The sequence below is a fragment of the Rhinolophus sinicus genome, chromosome 1 (assembly GCF_057876585.1).
Source record: "Rhinolophus sinicus isolate RSI-liver-muscle chromosome 1, RSI-T2T, whole genome shotgun sequence".
In the NCBI taxonomy this organism is placed as follows: domain Eukaryota; kingdom Metazoa; phylum Chordata; class Mammalia; order Chiroptera; family Rhinolophidae; genus Rhinolophus; species Rhinolophus sinicus.
The window spans coordinates 54,180,753-54,200,168 of NC_142501.1; the positions used below are offsets into that span (position 1 = coordinate 54,180,753).

General features: G+C 51.7%; 2 long non-coding RNA genes across 4 annotated transcripts in view; one reads left to right on the top strand and one right to left on the bottom strand.

Moving 5' to 3' along the window:
• LOC148759066 (uncharacterized) overlaps nt 1-19,416 on the top strand; it is a 35,897-nt gene that overhangs the window by 875 nt on the left and 15,606 nt on the right. The window lies entirely within an intron of this gene.
• On the bottom strand, nt 7,507-17,475 carry LOC148759067 (uncharacterized). Of its 3 annotated transcripts, none has more exons than XR_016021736.1 (3): nt 16,755-17,475; nt 16,045-16,215; nt 7,507-8,884 (listed from the first exon to the last, which is right to left on the bottom strand). It is a non-coding gene; the product is annotated as an uncharacterized LOC148759067 (long non-coding RNA). The 3 variants fall into 3 exon arrangements; XR_016021735.1 differs by having other exon boundaries at nt 7,507-8,872; nt 16,045-16,232; XR_016021734.1 differs by having other exon boundaries at nt 16,045-16,232.

A 19,416-nucleotide genomic window follows, 5' to 3' on the forward strand; every position in this document is an offset into this window, starting at 1 on the left:
CCCTCCCCGTCCGCTAGCGGCCCAGACCCCTCTCCCAGGACTACCTCTATCCCTGGGCCAAAGCCTTGATTACTCACGCTTTCATCCCCCCTTCCCCGCCCCCGGGTGAACTAAACACCTACAGTGTACCAGACTCGGGTGGGCCAGCCCGGGATGCAGAGGGCTGGACACACACAGCCGGCATGTCCACCGCTCTGCACAGCGCCACTCCGAGTGCGAGTGTGGGTGGGTGCGGGGGTGGAAGGAGAGCCCTGGACGTGGGCGGCAGAGGGTAGGATGTGACCTCTAAACACTGGGCTTCACTGGAGGGCTTCCCCAACGAAGGCCGCATTCCCACTGGGCCAGGCAAACCGAATGGTGGAAGGTGAAAATGGAGGATGAATCCCGGATTTGTGGTGTCCAAAGGTGTTCGTTGATTGGTGCATTCATTCAACAAATACATGTTGAGCGTCCACGCTGTGCCAAGCATTGGACTAGGCGCTGGGACACGTGAGAGGGTCTCAAAGGCACATCCCTGATCTTTTAGAGCTCCTAGTCCAAAGAGTAGACAATTCTATCAGACACACAGACAAAAGGCTTCAGCGTCAGAGGTGACCCAGCCTGGAAAGGAACCCTGCAGGGTGAGGGACCCACAGGAGAACCCAGTTTGCCTCAGAAGGTTGTAGGAGATGGGGCTGAGCTTAAGTTGAGGTGGGTCCAGATACATTCCTCGAAGGAGATGTAGAGCACCCACCCAGAGGGTCCCAAGACTATCTATGTTTCCACCCAAGGGCAGTGCTTGAGGGTCCTCTCTTTGGAGGTGATTTTGTTTTTCCCTTTTGCATGCTGTTCTGCCTAAGTACCAGTAGGACAGGTTGCCCTGCGCCCCTCACCCCCAGCCTGTAGGGTAGTACTCTGTTCTCTGTGTTTTGCAGAATTCTAAACACTTTCCTTCCCTTCTCATGATTGTTCCCGTGGGAGCTCTGGGTTCTGACCTCCTTAGGGCACCTTTCACCATCCAGTGAAGGGAAAGAAGGACGCCCTCAACAGCTCCCATGTTTTCCCCACCCACATATGGAAACACAACCAGCACTTAAGCCGGTTCTGGAATAAACCAAGGTCAGGATCTTCTCCACCCCCAGAATCTTCTCTGCTTCTTTACTCCACACCTCCAGGACCACTCCCTGGCACAGGCGAGGGATGTATCAAGGCTCAGAATACTAGTGAAGCCCATGACGTCAGAATTAGAGAGGCAGGAGGAAGCAGGCCACAGCCACAACCCTAAGAGAGCTGAACCCTTTGATGAAGGGACAATCACAAGAATAACGGACATAGAAGGACCTCATTGAGTATTTCTTACTGATGAGGCATCTGAGGCTTAGAGAGAAGTGACATACGTTGGGTCACACAGCAAAGCTGTATCTAGAATCTGCTATGGTCTTTCCACCTCACCTGTCAGACCCCCTAAGGGTTAGAGAGAGGAATTAAGGGAGAAGCCAACGTCCACATGAGCTGAGTGACCTCAACCACCAGACTAGTGCCAGGAGGTCAAACCTGGCATTGCCGGAACATTGCGGCTGGGTGTCACAAGGGGCAAGCTCAAGGGCGAGGTGGATAGGAGTGAAGATGGAGAAAGGAATTGATAATGGGCTCCCCTGGAGCAGGGGTCCAGTTCTCCATCCCCTGGGAGCCCAGGAGAAAAGGCTTTTCCAGTGCGAGTAGAAAGGACAAGGTCAGACCTCTGGAAGGCCTTCCCAGTAAGATAGCAGGACAGGCCGGCGGGCTGAGTAGACCTTTGCTGGATTCCACGAGGGAAGATGCAGCATCTTGGAGGTGCTGAATTGTTTCTGATGGGCAAACTGGCATGGGTCACATTAAGGGGTTTAGTTAGCAGGTGGGGGTGAAGTTGGTCTCGTCATCCTTCAGCCCCCATCCTGCACCAGCGCTCAGGCAATGAAGTGTGACTCCCCCTCCCTGAGCTCATTAAAGTCCTGTTAATACATCATCCAGCCTCCTGGGCTGACAAACACTCAATCCTGGCAAATGGCCCTTCATCATGTCATGTCTCTCCCTCTGCCCTCCTGGGCGGGGCCTTGAGGGTCTGTTCTCTGAGGACTCCCTGCTGACCATTCCCCTGGCTGTTTCCCCCTCTCCCCCCGCCCGGTCAAGGGATCTGTGTCTTGAGAGTACCCTGCTGAGGACATGCTGATCAGGGGGTCTTGTGACCATCCCCTGGCAGGTCAAGTGCCCAGCAATGGATTGGATAATAATAGCGGGATTGATGGCGATAATACGCAGCTTCTGCAGAGGACCCTCCATGCTTCCCAGCCCTTTTGCTATGTCACATCCATGGTGGAGCATCCCACCCCGCTCCCAGGGGAGGCAGGTGCTGTGCTTGAGTATGGGACACGTGTATATACACGCACGGGTGTGTGAGTGCGTCATCTTCCTAGGTCACAGACTTGGAACAAGGCCTTTTTGAAAACATCAAGAAAAATAACCCAGCCAGCCCAGAGAGAATCAGCATTAAAGGTTTTGAAGAGAGAGGGGAGAGTTAGAGGGAATATGTGTGGAAGCCAGAGAGGGAGGAGCAGGTGAGGTAAGGAGGAAGGAAAGACAGGGCCTAGGGGAAGTATGGGGTGCGGGGGAGGAAGGGAGAAAGAAGTGGGAGACAGGAAGAGGAAAGGGCGGGGAGAGCTGTCTTTGTGGTCCTCTGGATTGGCCACTCAGAACTCATTGAGAAGCAGGAAAGGAAGGAAATGTGGCCGGGCTGGGATACTGGGATGTACGCCCAGAGGACACCACACCCCACTGGCTGCTATGTCCCCCACTTTCACGGGGTTCAGGCTGCTCCCCCACAAATGGAAGCCCTAGCCCACCTCTTTCTGGCTATTTGGCCTTCCAGTTCCCTGTGCCTCCCTCCCAAGCCCTGCTTAACTACTCACTCTTACCGTTTGTGTGTTTATCCCAGCTTTGCCTTCCCAGGGTGCCACAGACTGTGTCTGGGTCCAATCTCCAGCCCACAGCCAGCCTAGGGGCTCTTAAGAGCCTCCAGGAGAATTAGAAGAAGCGTCCCTGGGCAGACACAGCTCTGTGCCGGATCACACCAGGCTTGGGAGGAGGACTGGCTGTCAGTCCTCTCCTCTCCCCCAGGGGCCCAAACCTTGGTGTGCACTTCCAAAATCCTCACTCTACATCAGGCTCTGCGTTTGATCTGTGAGCAGAAGCACACCCACCTCACCCCCATCTTGTGGCACAACCTTTGGGCCAGCACCCCAAACTGATCTGTCATCATGTACCTTTATGATACAGCCCAACAGAACCTCTCACTAAGCACCCACACCATTTTAGTACTTCAGAGTCTCTCTCCCAGAGTGTCATTTCCCCCTTCTGCCTGGGGAGCTCCTATTCATCCTTCAGAACCCAACTCAGATATACTCTCTTCTGTAAAGCCTTCCCTCGCTATCCCCTACCTCCACCACAGCTGGTAGCTCCTACCCCAGAGCTCTCCTAATCCTTTTTCCTAGTTTCCAGGTGTTGAGCTTCCTAGAGGAGCCCTTCCCTTCCTATACCCTATCCAAAGACAGAAGGCCCCACCCATGCCTGCCTGGCTCACTCTCACACATGCCAGCTCCTCTGGAACCCCACTGGGCTTCTCCTTTCCCTACAGCTTGTAGACCCAGGGCAGAATGGGGAACTGGAAATCCAAGTGACCCAGAGGTCTCCCCACCCCCACACTACCCTCACTGGGGCTCTGCCTGACAGGAGATTCTCAGCACATCTGGTTGTACTTAAATCATCCAACGCCCAACTGCCCAGGCATGTTCCCTGCTTTTCTCCCCTTTGCCCTGGCCTCTTCCCCTTCCTAAACTAGCCTCCCCGCCCTCTCCTCCAGGATGCCTTCCCCGATTGGCCCAGCCTCTGTATCACAGCCCACCCTTGAACCTGATTCTCTTTGGGTCTGGGGTCTAGAAGCGTGTGTGCTCAGCATGGCTCAGTGTGTGGAACCCCATCCTTCAAAGCATTGGTCGTGGGTAGAAACCCAGGCTGGGAGGGAAGCTGACCCAGGGCCTCTCCTCGGCTCCCTTGGCCTCCAGGGTGGCTCCCTCCAGTTACTAGTGTGTGGTGGGCAGGGGGAGTGTTCCTGCCTTTTTCAAGATTTGGTTCAGATCCAGAAAGCTGTTCCCACAGCACCTCTTGCTGTCAGCTATTTTCCAAAAGGCTTTGCTAATATTAAAGAACAAAAGGGAAATAAATACAGAGGACACAGTAAGTGTAAAAAGACAGGCCACAAAGAATGGTTTGTGGATCTACCGTGACCTGCTTCACCAGGGCTCCAGGTTTGAATGTTCATTCATTTACTCATTCTTTCCTTCAACTGGTGCCTAGGTGTACTAAGTTCTGGGAGTAGAGACTTGAATAAGACCCCAGTGCTTCCTAGACAAACTTGTAGCCAGTGAAGAGAGGGACAGGTGGACGAACAAATGCAAAATGCTGTGATGGACATGAGTGGGGACGCAGTGAGGTGCAGTGGTGGAAAACCACAGACCCTGGGTGGAATCGTGACTCCCCCGCTGTCCCGCTGCTGCGCTGCGGGGACAGGCGGCACCGGCTGGAGCCTGTCTCCTCACCTGTAAAAGGAAGATGATGTGACCTGAAGGGATCCTGATGGGATTCACATCAGATCATGTGAATGGAAGCACTCCGTGAAGTACTGACTTGTTGCGATTATTATTGGGCCCGAACATTGCCTGCCCGGTGCTCATTGCTCGTTTTTCTGATTCCCGAACAGCAGTCTCTCTGTACCTTCGGAGGGAAGCCACCATGTTAGAGAAACTTCTCCTGCGGGGGCCACCAAGCGCAGGCAGCAGGCAGTTAGGGTATTCACACACACTTTTGTTACACAAGGAAAACACCTTTTTACACAAATTAGAAAATATAGATAAGCATAAAATAAAACAAACATTCTAATCCCACCAGCTAGAGATAACCACTGGTGTGACTTTGGAGCAGGCCAGATATTATTCTAGATATTGATATATACCGGGGGCGCCAAAACAATGTATCCAAGTGGACACTGGTCAACGTTGCTCAAGCAGTAGTCGCCACAATCAGAAGTGTCTGGACGCTGATGGGAACCACTTTGAGCACCTCTTGTAATTGCAGAAGTCAAACGTGACTTGTGTTCATCTTTTGTTATCAGTATATATTGAGTATTACAATTTTAATACAGTTTTCCTTTCTTAAAATGTGTATACTTTTTTTTGGCACCCTCTGTATGCATAGAGAGAGAGAAATCCCCACACTATTTTGTAATCTGTAGACAAACACTTTGAATATCTTGTCTATAACTACGTTTATACCACATAATTTTAATGACAGCTGAATTCTATCATATATGGACATGCAAGAATTAGTTTAACAAGTTTCCTTTGTTGTGGATTTTTCCCCAGTAATAAAAGCTTAATGATCAGACTTGTAACATCCACCTTTGTGCATGTGTTTGATTAGGATAGATTCCTAGTAATGAGAGACTGGAAACATATATTTTTAGTTTGAAGGAGCCACCAGCCCAGGCCTCTGGGCAATGCTCTCACGTCTCCTCCAGGCAGCCCTCCCAGACTGGCCTTCCAGTGCCCAGTGCATCTCCCAAGGCCCACACCTTTCCCAGTAGCTTCATCCCTTAACAACCTGGCCTGGAAGCCCTAAAAAATGCTCAGAAGACCTAGCTGGTGAAGGCCAGGAGGGGCCCTGGGGGGCGAGCACAAAGCAGGCTTGTGTGGGACATGGAAAGAGGCCCCGCCCCTGGGGGCTGCTCGCTGAACATTCCTCCCAGGACAATGGCTGCCTCGGAATCCCGAGAATGAAGGAGGTCGGGAGACTTCCCGAATCCACCCACTTCCACCCCCTACCAAGTTGTACCCGTTCCCAAAATGGAAAGAAGGGGCACTTGCTTTGGGGGCAGGGTGGAGAGGGACAGTGCATCCAAGCCGACAGCCCCCCCACCTGGCCCTCCTTTTACCAACTCTAATCCACAACAGGGCGCTGAGTCCCCCCAGGCATCCCTTCCCTGTGGGTCTTGGGCAAGTCCTGCTCTCTCTGTCAGCCCCTGCTTCCTCAACTGTAAAATCAGGGGCTTGGATTCAGTGGTGGCTAAATACCCCACAGATCTAAAATGCCCCCATGTCCTGATTAAGAGGTGCACAAACTTTGGAGCCAGACTGCTTGAGTTCAAATCCAGTCTGCCCTTTACCCTGTGACTTTAACACTCCCACCACAACTTTCCTAGCTGTAAAGTGGGTTGATGATAGATGCCCATCCCTCAAGGGGCTCTCCCCTTGAGGGGAGGAAGGATGAGAAGGTACTCGTGAGACAACTGGCGGATTCCTCAGAGTCTATTAATAGTGATTCACACTTAACTCTGACAGTAACTGGCTCCCCAACACCAGCCCCTCTCATGCCCACTCTAGATTTTGGCCCCTGGACATTTGCCAACAATTGGCCAAACCTCTAGGAGATGAGGGGCTACTGACCCCCAAGGAAGCCTCCCTCTGGCGTGATTCCACATCTCCTGTATGAGCCATAAGGCCCTAAAGTTGTAGAACTAGAAAGGTTTTTGGGGGCAAACAAAATTGAAAATACAGGAAAACTCCTGCATCAGATCACATGTCTTCATTTTTGTTTGGGAAAAGTAGGTGTTGTCAATACAGCCAGCAATTGGTGACATAGGATTCCGGGCTCTCAATGACTCATTGGAGGGTTAGGACTAACACACAAACAGTGAATAGCGTGGGTTTCCTATCAATATGTTTGAGCTGTTTGCCGCAACCCCTGCCGAACCTCCTCCCTCTGTCTCTCATACACCTGTTCTTTCCTTCTCTTTTCTCACCTCCTCCTCAACTTCTCTACTCTTATACACCCCCAGATTAAAATCCTCTGCTACAAGTACCAGAAAACTCCCCTCAAAATGGCTTGTACAATAAGGACACAATGCATATCATATTTCATCCAATTTACATGCCACAGATGTTAAGAAGCACTGCTACTTTATGTACCATCAGAAAGAATTAAAAAACTGCCTATTAAGCTGACACAAGGATTTCTTATTACTTAGCATTTTTATTTATTTAAAAAGTTCTTTTAGACATACATATATATTTTTAACATAAATTACTCTTGCACATATGTAACAAGGAAAACATGGGTAAAATAAATTGGTTAAGGTTTTCTTTAAATGTTATCGAATTCAGAGAGTGATTCTTGGAATCACTTTTCAACTTCGAGCTGTTTTTCCACATAGATGCATCATCTGGGCCATCACAAGTATCGGTGATACAGCATTTCTTAAAAGACTGCTCTATTGAATTAATTATCTATTGCTGTGTAAAAAGTTACCCCAAATCTTAGCAACTTAAAGCAACAAACATTTATTTAATAGTTTCTATGGGTCAGGAATTCGGAAGTGGTTTGGCTGGGTCAAGGTCTCTTATGAGCTAGCATTCAAGCTGTCAGGGGTGGGAGGTCAGCGGGCGTGGGGCGTGGGATGGTCATGTGGGGCTGGAGAATCCGCTTCCACACTCACTCATATGGCTGTTGGCAGACCTCAGTTCCTAGCTGGGGGTGTTGGCTGGGTACCTCAGTTCTTCATCATGTGGACCTCTCCACATGCCATCTGACTGTCTTTATGACATGGCAGCTGGCCTTTCCAACAGCAAATGAAAAGACAGCACAAGCGAGCATTCAAGACAGAAGTCACAATCTTTTTATAACCAAATACTTGAAATGACATATCATGATTTCTGCCCTATGCTATTGGTCACAACCTAGAACAATGTGGGAAAGGGCTACACAAGGGTGTGACTATCAGGAGGTGAGGACTATTGGGGGCAATTTTTCGGGCTTCCTACCACATCCTTCTAAGCCACGAACTTCCATTCTGGAAGTTTTAATGCTGGAAGATGACCTTGCCAGATGGTCAATAAAAGTGTCTAGGTATCAGTAAGGACTCAAAGAGCCCTTACATTGTTTGTGGACTGAAATATCATAGGATTATAGTTGTCCTATCATGACACCAGGAAAGTCACTAAGTTTGCACATGTGTACACATGACAGCTAAGCACAACTGCTGTATGGCTAACAGCAGATTAAAATGCTGTTGATTATAAGATGTATAATGATTTCAGAAATGGTAAAATGTGGCCAAATGTGCACTTTATAATTGATCACATACATTTTACATAAGAATGAGAACTGGTGGCTTCAGACTTGATTAATTCAGAAACTCAACATCTTCACGGACCCAGGTTCCTTCCATCTTTGCATCTAACACCCTCAGCATGTCTGCTGTACCCCTGGATGGTTATCCTCAAGTCACAGTGTGGCTGATACTGTTCCAATCATCCCCTGTGGGCCCAAATATTCCTCTCCGGTGCCTCCTTTTAAGAATAAGAAAACCTTTCCCAGGGACATCCAGATTTTCCCTCTTGTCTCATTGACCAGAAATTGTTACTGCCTTTGTTAGTCAGGATTAGGTTCAGTTGCATATTTTAGCAAAACTCAAAGTCATTTAAACAAGATTGATGTTTATCTTTTCTCATATAAAAGAAGTTTGAAGATAGGCAGTGCTGATGTGGTGGCTCCATAGTTTCAGGGTCATCAGGGACCCAGGCACCAGCCATGTCATGTAATTTCATTCAAGTTCACCTCATGTTCCAAAATGGCTGCTAGAGTTCCAACCATCAGATCCATGTTGTAGGCCAGAAGGAGCAAAGCAGAAGGGCAAAGGGTTCTTCCTCAGCAGAGTGAGAGCCCTTAAGCCACCTTTTCAGATGTCCCACAGAACATTCCTGCTTACATCTTATTGGTCAGAACTTGGTCACGTGACCACACATACCTGCAAGAAAAACTAGAAATATTTTTTTAGCAAGGCACTGTGTCACCATAAGTAAAATTTGACTCTTTATTACGAAGGAAGGATTAATGTTAGGTGGCCAATCAGTGTCTTCCATACCTCAGGCCTAAAACAATCTCTGGTCAGGGGAACAGGATTACTAGGATTGACATAAATGCCTCAGGATTCACTCCTGAGTTGGACACAGGGTTACATTTCTAGAGAGGTAGAACTTTAAACAAAATCTGAATTCTGTTAAGGAAGAAACAGTCACTCTTGGTTATTTACCAACAACCATTGCCTTCTTTTTGTGCTAACAGAACCTTGATTTTGCTCAGGGACCAGGCTGCTATGTTCTTCAGGGGAGGTTGAACCCCTCCTCAGCCCCAGGTGTGACTCTTGACTAGTCTGAGACAGCCATGGAAATCCCATTCCCTCTGCCAGTGTTTGGTTTAAGAATGGACATGGAATATGATTCTGGCCTATAAAACATGACAGGATGTTCTTTGGGAGACTTCTAGAAAGATTCCTCAGAGAACAAAAGAGAAAGAGCTTTTCTTGGCCTTTGAATGGTGTTATCTGCGTATGTTATCTGGAACTGCAGCAGCCATCTTGTGACGTTAAGAGAAATCAGGGTACAAAAACCAACATGATAAGGATGGCAGAGAAAAGAGCAAGAAATATGGTAGAATATTCATAGTATGAAATCCTACTCGGCAATAAAAATGAACTACTGATACACACACAAAAAATGGATGAATCTCAAAAACATTGTCTGAAGCAAAAGAGCCAGACCCAAAAGAGTATATACAATTTGATTCCATCCATAGGAAGGTCTAGCACATGCGAAACTGAGCTATGGAGGTAGAAATCAGAGCAGTGTTTACCTGTGGCAGGGGGTGAGGGACAGATTGACCACACTGGACGTGAGAGAACTTTCTGGTATGATGTCAATGCTCTCTATTTGATTAGAATGGTGGCTACCAGGTATACACTTGTCAAAACTCATCAAACCGTACTTTTGAAATCTGTAAATTATATTTCAATAAAGTTGATAAAAGAAAGAAGGAAACAAGGAAGGAAGGAGCCTAGGTCCTTGGTAACGTTGTTGAAATCACTGAATTAACCAACAGCCTCGTCTGGGGCTTCTTGATTTGCAACATAATAAATACACATCCTTATCGTTTAGCCCATTTTTAAGTTGGCTCTTCCGTAACTTGAAGTCCAATCCATCTTGTCAAAAGTGGGGAGAGGCACCAGGAGGTCAGGGCACAGATCCAGCCCGGGAAACTGGGCTTCGAGGAACAGCTGAAAAGGGCAAGTCTGAAGCTCTGCTTGATCTGGTCGGGTCTGCTCCCCACCCACCATCATAGCGAGCCCAGTACGACTGAGGGGCTCTTCTCACCTTCCCTGACCTCCCTACCCCACCTGTAAAATGGCAACCTGTGGGGACAGAATCCCAGAGAGCAGTTTCCACGCTCTCGGCCTCACGTGGAAAGGTGCTGGCTCGGGTAGTAGATGGCCATCAGCTGTGACTAGTTGGCCATCAGCTGTTATCGGTTAGCCATTAGCCACTGATATAACTGCCGGCGGATTGCGGATTGCAGAGAGGTAGATTGCAGTTAGTGAGTGAGGTTGGTTGACAGAGAAGCAGACGGCAGGTTGCGGATCGTGTGGCTCCTGCTGCCGGTGTCTAACCCAGCCGCCAGCGAGAATATAGTGGTATGACTCCCCTATCTATGGCTCCGTGGGTGTTCCTTTTTGACCTCATCATATCTTGCGTCCTTATTCGGGGAGCGGGAGCTGAGACCCCACATGAGTCCCTGCATGACACAACCCTAGCAACCCAAGGAACTACTCTCAGGCTTCTGGTGATGATTATTAAGGGAAAATGCAGGGAACTCAGCACAGTGCCTGGCACATAGTAAGGGTCCTGCGTTACCTGACCTGGCCCTGTTGAGGGTGACCTCGGCCTGAACCATGCAGAGGTACAGGGAGAGGCGGAAATAGAGTTCAGACACCTGCAGGAAGCAGATGGAGGGACTGTAAATGATCGATGACACCAAGGATTTGGGCTGGGGTGACAATGTGGATGGGACTATTTCTTGGGATTTTGGCAAAGGGTTTGTGCAGTATCTGTTTTTATCACCAGGTGGATGCTGGTAGAGGGAGATAAGAAACATGGAAAGAGGAGCAGATTTGGGGAGTAAAAAAAAAGACAAGTTGAGTTTGAGGTGCGTGTGAGCAGTGTGGAGTGGCAGACAAGAGTAAGGGCTCTGCCACAAGTAGCTGTGTGATCTTGGGCAAAATAACCACCTCTCTTAGAGCCTCAGTGTCCTCATCTGTAAAATGGGATTTCTAAGAATACTTACCTCATTTGTCACTATAAAGACTGGATGAAACAACATATTCAAAGTGCTTAGCATAATGCCTGGCACACAGTAGGTGCCCATTAAATAGTGATAATCATTTTCATCATCCCTCACACCCTGCCTCATCTGCCTCGGCAGGCAGCCCCAGGCTGGGCTACCGCTGCTATAGCACTAACGACAGCTGACGTGGACGGAGTTTCTTGAGCTCATACTTTACCTTCTCCTGCCTCATACAGGATGTTCCCCTGCAGAGGATTTCCTCTCCTTTTCTTTTTCTTCGAACTGTCCCTCCCTTCCTTCCAGTCTCTACTCTTCCCTCCCTCTTCCAGGAAGCCTTTCTTGACTAATGCCTCCCCCTTCCCTGCCAACCTCTCCACAAGCCTCCCTGTAGGGGCTGGCCTCCCGCCCGGAGCTCTGTCTACTCCCTCCCATTGCCTATCTCTCAATAAGGACCACTCCAGCTCAGATAAGGCCTGGCCCCATGGGGATGCTTGCCCAGTAAGGGAAGGATGCCCCCTCTCCACCACATCCCCGGATGAGGGCTCAGAAAAGGGTGGGGGCTGGAGAGGAGGAGGCCACCTGCCAGAATGGCAGCAGACAGGCCAGCTAAATCCTTGACCTATGATTTAAGGGGTCGGGCATAGTTCAATAGAGCACTCCAGGCTGAGTCCCAGCTCATTCACACAGGTCAGGGGATGAGGGGCAGGGAGGGAGGTGAACCACCTCCCCCAAGGGCCCCTGAGGCATAATCCAACACCCTGAAAAATCACAAGCCCCATCTGCATCAGTGTAGAACTCCCCTCTGAGAAGTGGAGGGGGCATTGGGAGCAAGAAGGGGAGGTGGGTCAGGGATCAGGAAGGTGGGAAAGCCCTGGAACACGTGGAATCACAGCGCCTGACAGACAGACAGGGCTCAATAAGGCTCCTGTTTGCATTAATGGCAGAGCCCTTTGTTATGTCCTGAGACCCTGCAGCTTTGCCCAGAGTTAGGAGGTCAGCCCTAGTCTCTGCTGCCTCCTCCTCCTTTGGAATTTCCTCCCCACTGGGCCCTACTAGGATTTGAGAGAGGCCCCTTAAAGAAGAGGAGTGTCCGATGGAATCCCATGTGCCAAATGCAGAGAGATTTTCCTAGCCATAAATGCCAGTCAGGCCCCGGAGAAGGGCCAAGCCTGGGTCCAGCTCTCAGCCAGAGGCCTGCTTCCACCTACTGGGGGTCTCCCCACAGGCCTTCACCCAGGTTTGCCCCCTGCCAGTGCTATGCAAATGAGATGCAAAACAAACGGAGACAGCTGTAGGGATTGGCTAATGAGGGAGACTTTGTCCACCCAATCCAGGGCCTCCCAGCAGCCTGGGCTCCCCCCCCTCACCCAGCCTGGTCCCACCCATAAATCAGCTTGGTCAGCGTTAATGGCTCCTGACTAATTGCCTGGACTCTGGCTGCAGGCTCGGGTCGCCCGCATTAAAATTCAATCAGGCCCAGCGCTGAGCTATTAAATATTCATTGGGAGAGCTTCCTGAAACCAGGCTGGGGGATGGGGATGAATTGGGTTGAAGAAACAACCCAAATCCCCAGAATCCCCAGCTTCAAAGGAGGCCTCCCCACCCCCCTCTCCCATCTCCTACAACTGCTGCCTGATTTCCATTCCTCTGGGCCTGCTTTCTCTCTGGAAGTCCTTAGCCATCTGTAGAGACTTCTGGGAGATTGAGCTACCCTGAAGAAGGAATGGGTGTTCAGTTATGCCAAGGGACTGCCCTAGTCATCCACTTGTATCCCGTCCATGCCTGGTCACCTCACCCCATGGACCCCTTACCAAGTGGCCACTGTGGGCCCTATCAATGCTGGCACCTTAGGTTCCACCAGGAGAGGAATAGCTCCAAGGCACAGGTGACTTTATCCTCAGCAGAGGCCAGGAGAGGCCCTTAGTTCCCTGACCCTGCTGCCTTTGCCGGGGGCTTTCTTGGCACGCACTGGCCATCTTTAGCATGGCTAGAGGGAGTGTCATGCTGGGCCGCATGGGGTCTGTGCTAGAAGAGAGGAGGGGGCTCTGGGCAGTCCTCCTCTCCTCTCCCCTTCCCCTAGGAATGCAGCCTGTCCAAGCTCCTGGGCCCCTGGCCTGATGCTGAGCAGGCTGCCTGGAAGTTCTCAAGGAGGGTACCCACAGGGAGGGGGCTGGGCCTGAGGGCCTGGGGGGGCCATCGGGAGTGTCCAGGAGTTAAACAGGAAATGCACCCCCCACCACACACACATACATACACACCATAGTTGGAGGGGGTTTAGTGGGTGTGATGACAGCCATGGCTCAAAAGCTAGAGTGAGCCCCTCAAATAAGGACTGCGAGTTTTTCTAGGCCTTCCATGTTGTATTGAGACATCTTGTGACACAGCTCCGGTCCCTGGGCCAGGAGGTATTTGAGCTAGGGGGAAGAGAAAGCCGAGAGACCTGTTTCCCTCCCCAGCATTTACAGCAAATCCTCAGGCGCAAACCACCTGCTCACGGGCTCTTCCCCGGCCCTTTGGAGTGTTCCCTGCTCTGGTGCCCGAGGTCTTGCAGGACATGAACCCTGTGGGGCACAGAGGAAGCTAAGACTGCCAGAATCACAGAGTGCCCTACAGATGCTGCAGAGGAGGGATGGAGGCAGAGGGTACCAGTTTCTACAAGGCCAGAAGCGGCTCAGGGCTGCAGGAGGGGTGTGAAGATCAGGGGACACTGTTTGGGGAGATACTGGAAAGGACCTTCTTATTCTACTATTCTGACATCATCGACCCTTGGCATGAAGCCTAAAATGCTTGCCTGAGAACCCCTACTCCCTCAGGGCTTAGGTGCTCTCCCAGCAGGAAATGGGGGCCCCATGAGAAGCACCCCCTCTCCAGGACGCAGGCAGGCCCCAGAGCTGGGTGCAGGGCAGAATGTGTCTGGCAGCGATTAGGAGGGGAACTGGGGCTGGGAGGCCTCAGGCTTCAGCGGGTCAGGAGTGACCTGAGCCAAGTGTCCGATTCCAAAGCCAACCATCGCAGGCACTCCGGGATTCCAGCTCACCCCACGTGTGGTTCCCATTAGGGCTGACTGAGGTCTTCCTGAAGGCCAGGCGGATTCCTGAGCCCCTCCCCCAAGGGCCCCTCCCTCTTCTGTCTGTTTGGAATGTCTTATCCAGTTCCTGGGGTGGCCTGCCAGAGTGCAACCTGAGGTATTTTTGGGGGCATCCCACTCCACAGAACATCGCCACCCACTTGATGCGTTTGCGATCCCTTAAAGGGGACAAGGGGTTAGGCGACAATCTTTGAACCCCCTCTTCGAGGAAAGGCTACTCCCTGAAGACCTCTACACTGTGTCTGAGAGCCCTCCCTCCTCTCTGGGTCAGCTGCCTTGGTCCAGGCCTCAGACCCTCTCTCCTTGACACTGGCAGCTGTCCCTATTGACCAGGCCATTTCTCCCTAATGTCCCTGAGTGGGCAGCCTAAAACCCAGGCCTGCTTTTCGGATCATTTCCCTCCTAACAGAACTTTTTTTCTTTTCTTTTTTTTTGGGGGGGAAGGGGAACAGGACTTTATTGGGGAACAGTGTGCACTCCCAGGACTTTTTCCAAGTCAAGTTGTCCTTTTAGTCTTAGTTGTGGAGGGTGCTGTTCAGCTTCAAGTTGTTGTCCTTTCAATCTTAGTTGTGGAGGGCGCAGCTCAGCTCCAGCTCCATTTGCCATTGCTAGATGCAGGGGCGCAGCCCACCATCCCTTGCGGGAGTAGAACTGGCAACCTTGTGGTTGAGAGGACGCGCTCCAACCAACTGAGCCAGCTGGGAGCTCAGCTCAAGGTGCCATGTTCAATCTTAGTTGCAGGGGGCTCTGCCCACCATCCCTTGCAGGACTCGAGGAATCGAACCGGCAACCTTGTGGTTGAGAGCCCACTGGCCCATGTGGGAATCGAACTGGCAGCCTTCGGCATTAGGAGCATGGAGCTCCAACCGCCTGAGCCACCAGGCCGGCCCTAACAGAACTTTCAATAGCTTTCCAGCAATACAGCAGCCATTGCTGTATGCATCCCTAGATACACCATTTTAAAGTTTAAAAAATATATATATTTGTCAACGTTTAAAAGCTAGAAGGCAACACATCAAATTATACATTTCTAATTTTTCTTGAAAATGTCTGACAACACTAAGCTCACATTTCTGCATGGCAGCAACTGGCTGGGACTAACTCCTTGGGCCTTCAGAAGGGATCCCTGGGGCTTACCTGTGCACCACAGTCCCTGTCAGTCCCCAATGTTCCCAAGGTCTGAGGCCCAGGTGCGTGAATGGCCTTTTGATCACTGGGCTGGCACTGACCTTTCTATCTTGCTTCCTTCACTCCTTCCAGTCCTGTCTGTTCCTGTCTGTCCCTCATGACCTGTCCTCACTTCAACTTGCTACAACAAACCCAAGTCTAAATCCCTTGGCCTGGCATATGTGTCACTTCGGCCTCCCTTCACACACCTGTCTGCTTATCCCAGTCAACTCCTCCCCTCCAACGCCCTTGCTCCAGGAACACCAAATACCTCACTCTTCCCCAGACACATCCTATACTTTCATTCTCTCAAGTCTTGGCACATGCTGTTTCTTCTGCCTGGAATACCACATTTCCTCTTCTGGCCCTGGTGAATTTCTATGTCTCCTTCAAGCCCCAACCCAGAAGCCACTGACTCCCCCAGAAGGCAGTATCCTCGGGGTCCAATGGCCCCTAGGGGTCCAGGCGCTCTCGCACTGCACCTACAGCCTGCAGTGAGAGCTCCTGCAGGACTGGGAGCCGGCCTGCCTGGCATCCCGCGGGCTCACCTGTGTGGAGGAATCGGCCATCAGGTTGGTGGTCTGATGGTTGTGGGAGGGGACTGTAGCTCAGCCGGATTGGAGCTGGCCTTTGTGGCAAACACAGGCTTATTGAAGTTGGCAGGTTGCCGGAGGAGGAGGCAGCAGGCATTCTGTGCCCCAAGGTGAAGGTCCTGGGTCCTAGGCAGGAAGGATGCCTGCGTTGACATAAGGAGGTAGACTAGGGCTTGGTTTAGACCCCTGGGGAGGTGAGTGAAGATGTATAAGCATTTGGGGGAGTGGCTCCCTGCCCAGGGCAGTGGGGTACGCTCCTCAGCCCTGTGAACACCCCCACTGCCCCCAGTGCTGTCATCAATGCTGGGATAGGGGTCAGACCACACCCCCAACCTCCTAAAGCTGATGCAGAGACCCCGGGAGAGGCCCTGAACCAGCAAGGCTGCTCTAGGACCTGTTCCTGCGCCTCCTGGGGCTAGCCCCGCCTCTGTCTTCAGCAGAGTCCTGGCCTCCTCCCGCTTCCGAGCTGTCACAGTACCGTCCACAGGTCCCAGTCAACCCGTCATCACTTCCCTGCCCCGCAGCTCCCCAAAGCGAGGGACAGGCCTGATGCCCCTGGTCTCCCCAGGACGAGCAACTTGGCCTCTGTGAAATCACCCAAGAAGTGGGTATTGGGGTATCCTGATTTTACAGGTCAGGAAACAGGCTCTGAGCCCTGAAGTTACCTGCTCCAGGCCGGTGAGTTGTAGCTGGGTGGGAATTTCAGCCCGCTGCGTCTGAGGGCCAAGATCTGTCTCGAGTCGCCCTGCCTCCTCCCCGTGGGTTCCAGGCTCCGGCCTGTGGTTCCTTCCCCTCAGCTGCCACACACAAACCAGTCACATCCATCGTACAGAGATCGATGCGTCAGTATCCCTCAGTATGCCAAAGCGAGCGTCAGTCACGGACCAGCGCATCTGCGGGACAGTGTGTGTGAGTTCAGGAGGGACAGACCCAGGACCCTTCACAATCCCCCACTTGGCGAGAAGCAGAACCTGATTCTGTCTAATAATGCTGTGTGACTCCAGATGGGACTCCCCCACCCCCGCCTGGCCCCGCCAAAGAGAGGTGTGTGGGGGCGCTCCCGGAGCTGCCCAGAACTGGCTCCAAGACTGGCACGAGGGTCATCTCCCAGCTCCCGCCCCCGGTGACCGGGGTGCGTGTAAGAGGGTGGTGTTAGCACGCGCCTCAGCCCCTCCCCCAGGCTGGGGTGGAGGGGGAGGGGTGGAGGGAGCAGATGGCAGCAATTACGGCTTGGACCCTCCCCCGCCGGTAGCCGGAGGCCGGAAGATCGGCTCCTCGCGCTTTCGCGGGCGGGAGGGGAGGCGGCCTCCGCGGCCCGCCATCCATGGGGGGAGAGAGCGCAAGCCCGGGAGGGGACTTCCTTCCCCCGGGAGCGGGGCTGGGAGATTCCCTTAGGAAAAGCCAAGTCCCCCTTCCTGCTCCCGCCCCCGGAGTTGTTTTAAGGGCCTTGTCCCAATAAGCCCGGCGCCTGTAGGTCTCCAATCTCTGAGGATTGTCAGGTTGGGCCAGTGGTCCTGGCTGAGGAGAGGGGAGCTGTACGGTTGTGCAGGTTGTGATCTAAACAAGGGCTGGGCAGAGGGGGTGAAGGGGGTCTGAAATCCAAGCCTTGGGCCTTGGCAGGTGCTGGCTGGCTCTGGAGGATGGCTGGGGCACCTTTTCTCACAAAGGGCCCAAATGAGCAAGCCTGGGCTGCCCCTGATTTAGCACTGCTGACTATAGATAGGGGACGAGCAAATGGTTAGAGTTGGCCTCCATGGGTCAGGGGCAGGGCCAGAGAGGGCAGGAAGACTTGTGGCTGGGGACAGAGACAACTGAACCAATCAGATTTCCCTGGCCTTTCTCTCTTCCTGAATTCCTCTCCCCTGTTGTCCAATCCATTAGCAAATTTTGTTCCTTATGTCTCTAAGCTATATCTTGAATTAGCCCCTGCCTCCCACCCTCTCCAGGGTCCAAGCCTCTATCACCGCCTTGCACAACTGCAAAGGCTTCTGTCTGCTCTCCTGGCTCCCCAATCGTCAATTCACACAGCTGCCAGGGCCACCTTTACAAATACAAATAAGACACGCTGTAGTTGGCATCATGGGCGAATAATGATTCAACCTGTGCTGGTTTGCAGCGTCAGTTGCTTTCAGGCCTGCAATGGAACTGAGCAATAAGAATTCAGCCTCCTGTCTCCTAAGCACATAGCAGTCAAGTTTCCAGAGTGAAGGAAGGATCTTTATCTTTCCCAAGTCCAGGGAGCGCCAATGACTCTAAAAGCCCCTGAGAACACGCCCCCAGACCACCCCAGAGGGCCAACAGCACAGGGCACTGTCTTCCAACCAGACTGTCGTCATCCTGCTCATCTTTATATCCTGAGCTCACCAGTGATGCCTGCCTCGGTGCTTCACCTGCATCCCATCACAACACAAAAGGTGCACAGGGAAAGGGAGGTGATGCTGTGCCCTCTGAACACAGAAGCCACTAGCCACAGGCACCTGTGACTACTGAGCACTTGCAATGTGGCTGGTCTGAAAGGCGATGGGCTGCCTGTGTAAGATACATGAGTCCGAAGCCTTACTATGAAAAAAGGATGTAAAACATTGCAGTAATTGACTTTATGTTGATTATGTGTTGAAATGATAATAGTTTGGATATATGGAGTTAAATAAACTCTATTAAAATAAAAGAATACAAATAAGAAAAAAAAATCAGAGCATGTCCCTCCCTGCTTAGCAACCTCCTATGGCTTCCCTCAGAAGAAAGCCCCAACTTCTTACCCTGGCCCCTCCTGTGTTGACCTCTCCTCGATCATTCTCCCCTCTGCTCAGATGCTGCTCACACTGGCTGCTTTCTATTCCTTGAACTTGACCGGCTTTTCCCCACCTCTGGCCTTGGCTTTGCTGGTCCCTTTTCCTGGAACACTCCGCCCAGGTCCTTCACAGGGATGTCCCCTCCACACCAACCCTGACCACAATACTAAAGCAGCCCCATACCGAGCTCCCCAATCTACTGTGCCACTTACCCTCGTCTATTTCTTCCACAGGACTAACCACTTTCTGTAATTATCTTTGTTCACTTGGTTGTGGTCTGTTTCACTTACCTGAACACCAGCTTCATGAGTGTGGGAACTTCGTCTCTCCTGTTTGCTGCTAGCACAACGGCTGGCGCAAACCGAGTTAATGCTCAACATACGTCATACATTTAGGGCATGTAGGAGTCCCTGGGGAACCAACTGGACCCTCGTCTATCTGGGCACTCTGAAGGGTCTTCTCCCTGTGAGGGGCCAGCTGCAAACCCCTGGATTCACCTGTGTTCACTCCCATGCCTCATAAATATGGGCAGGCC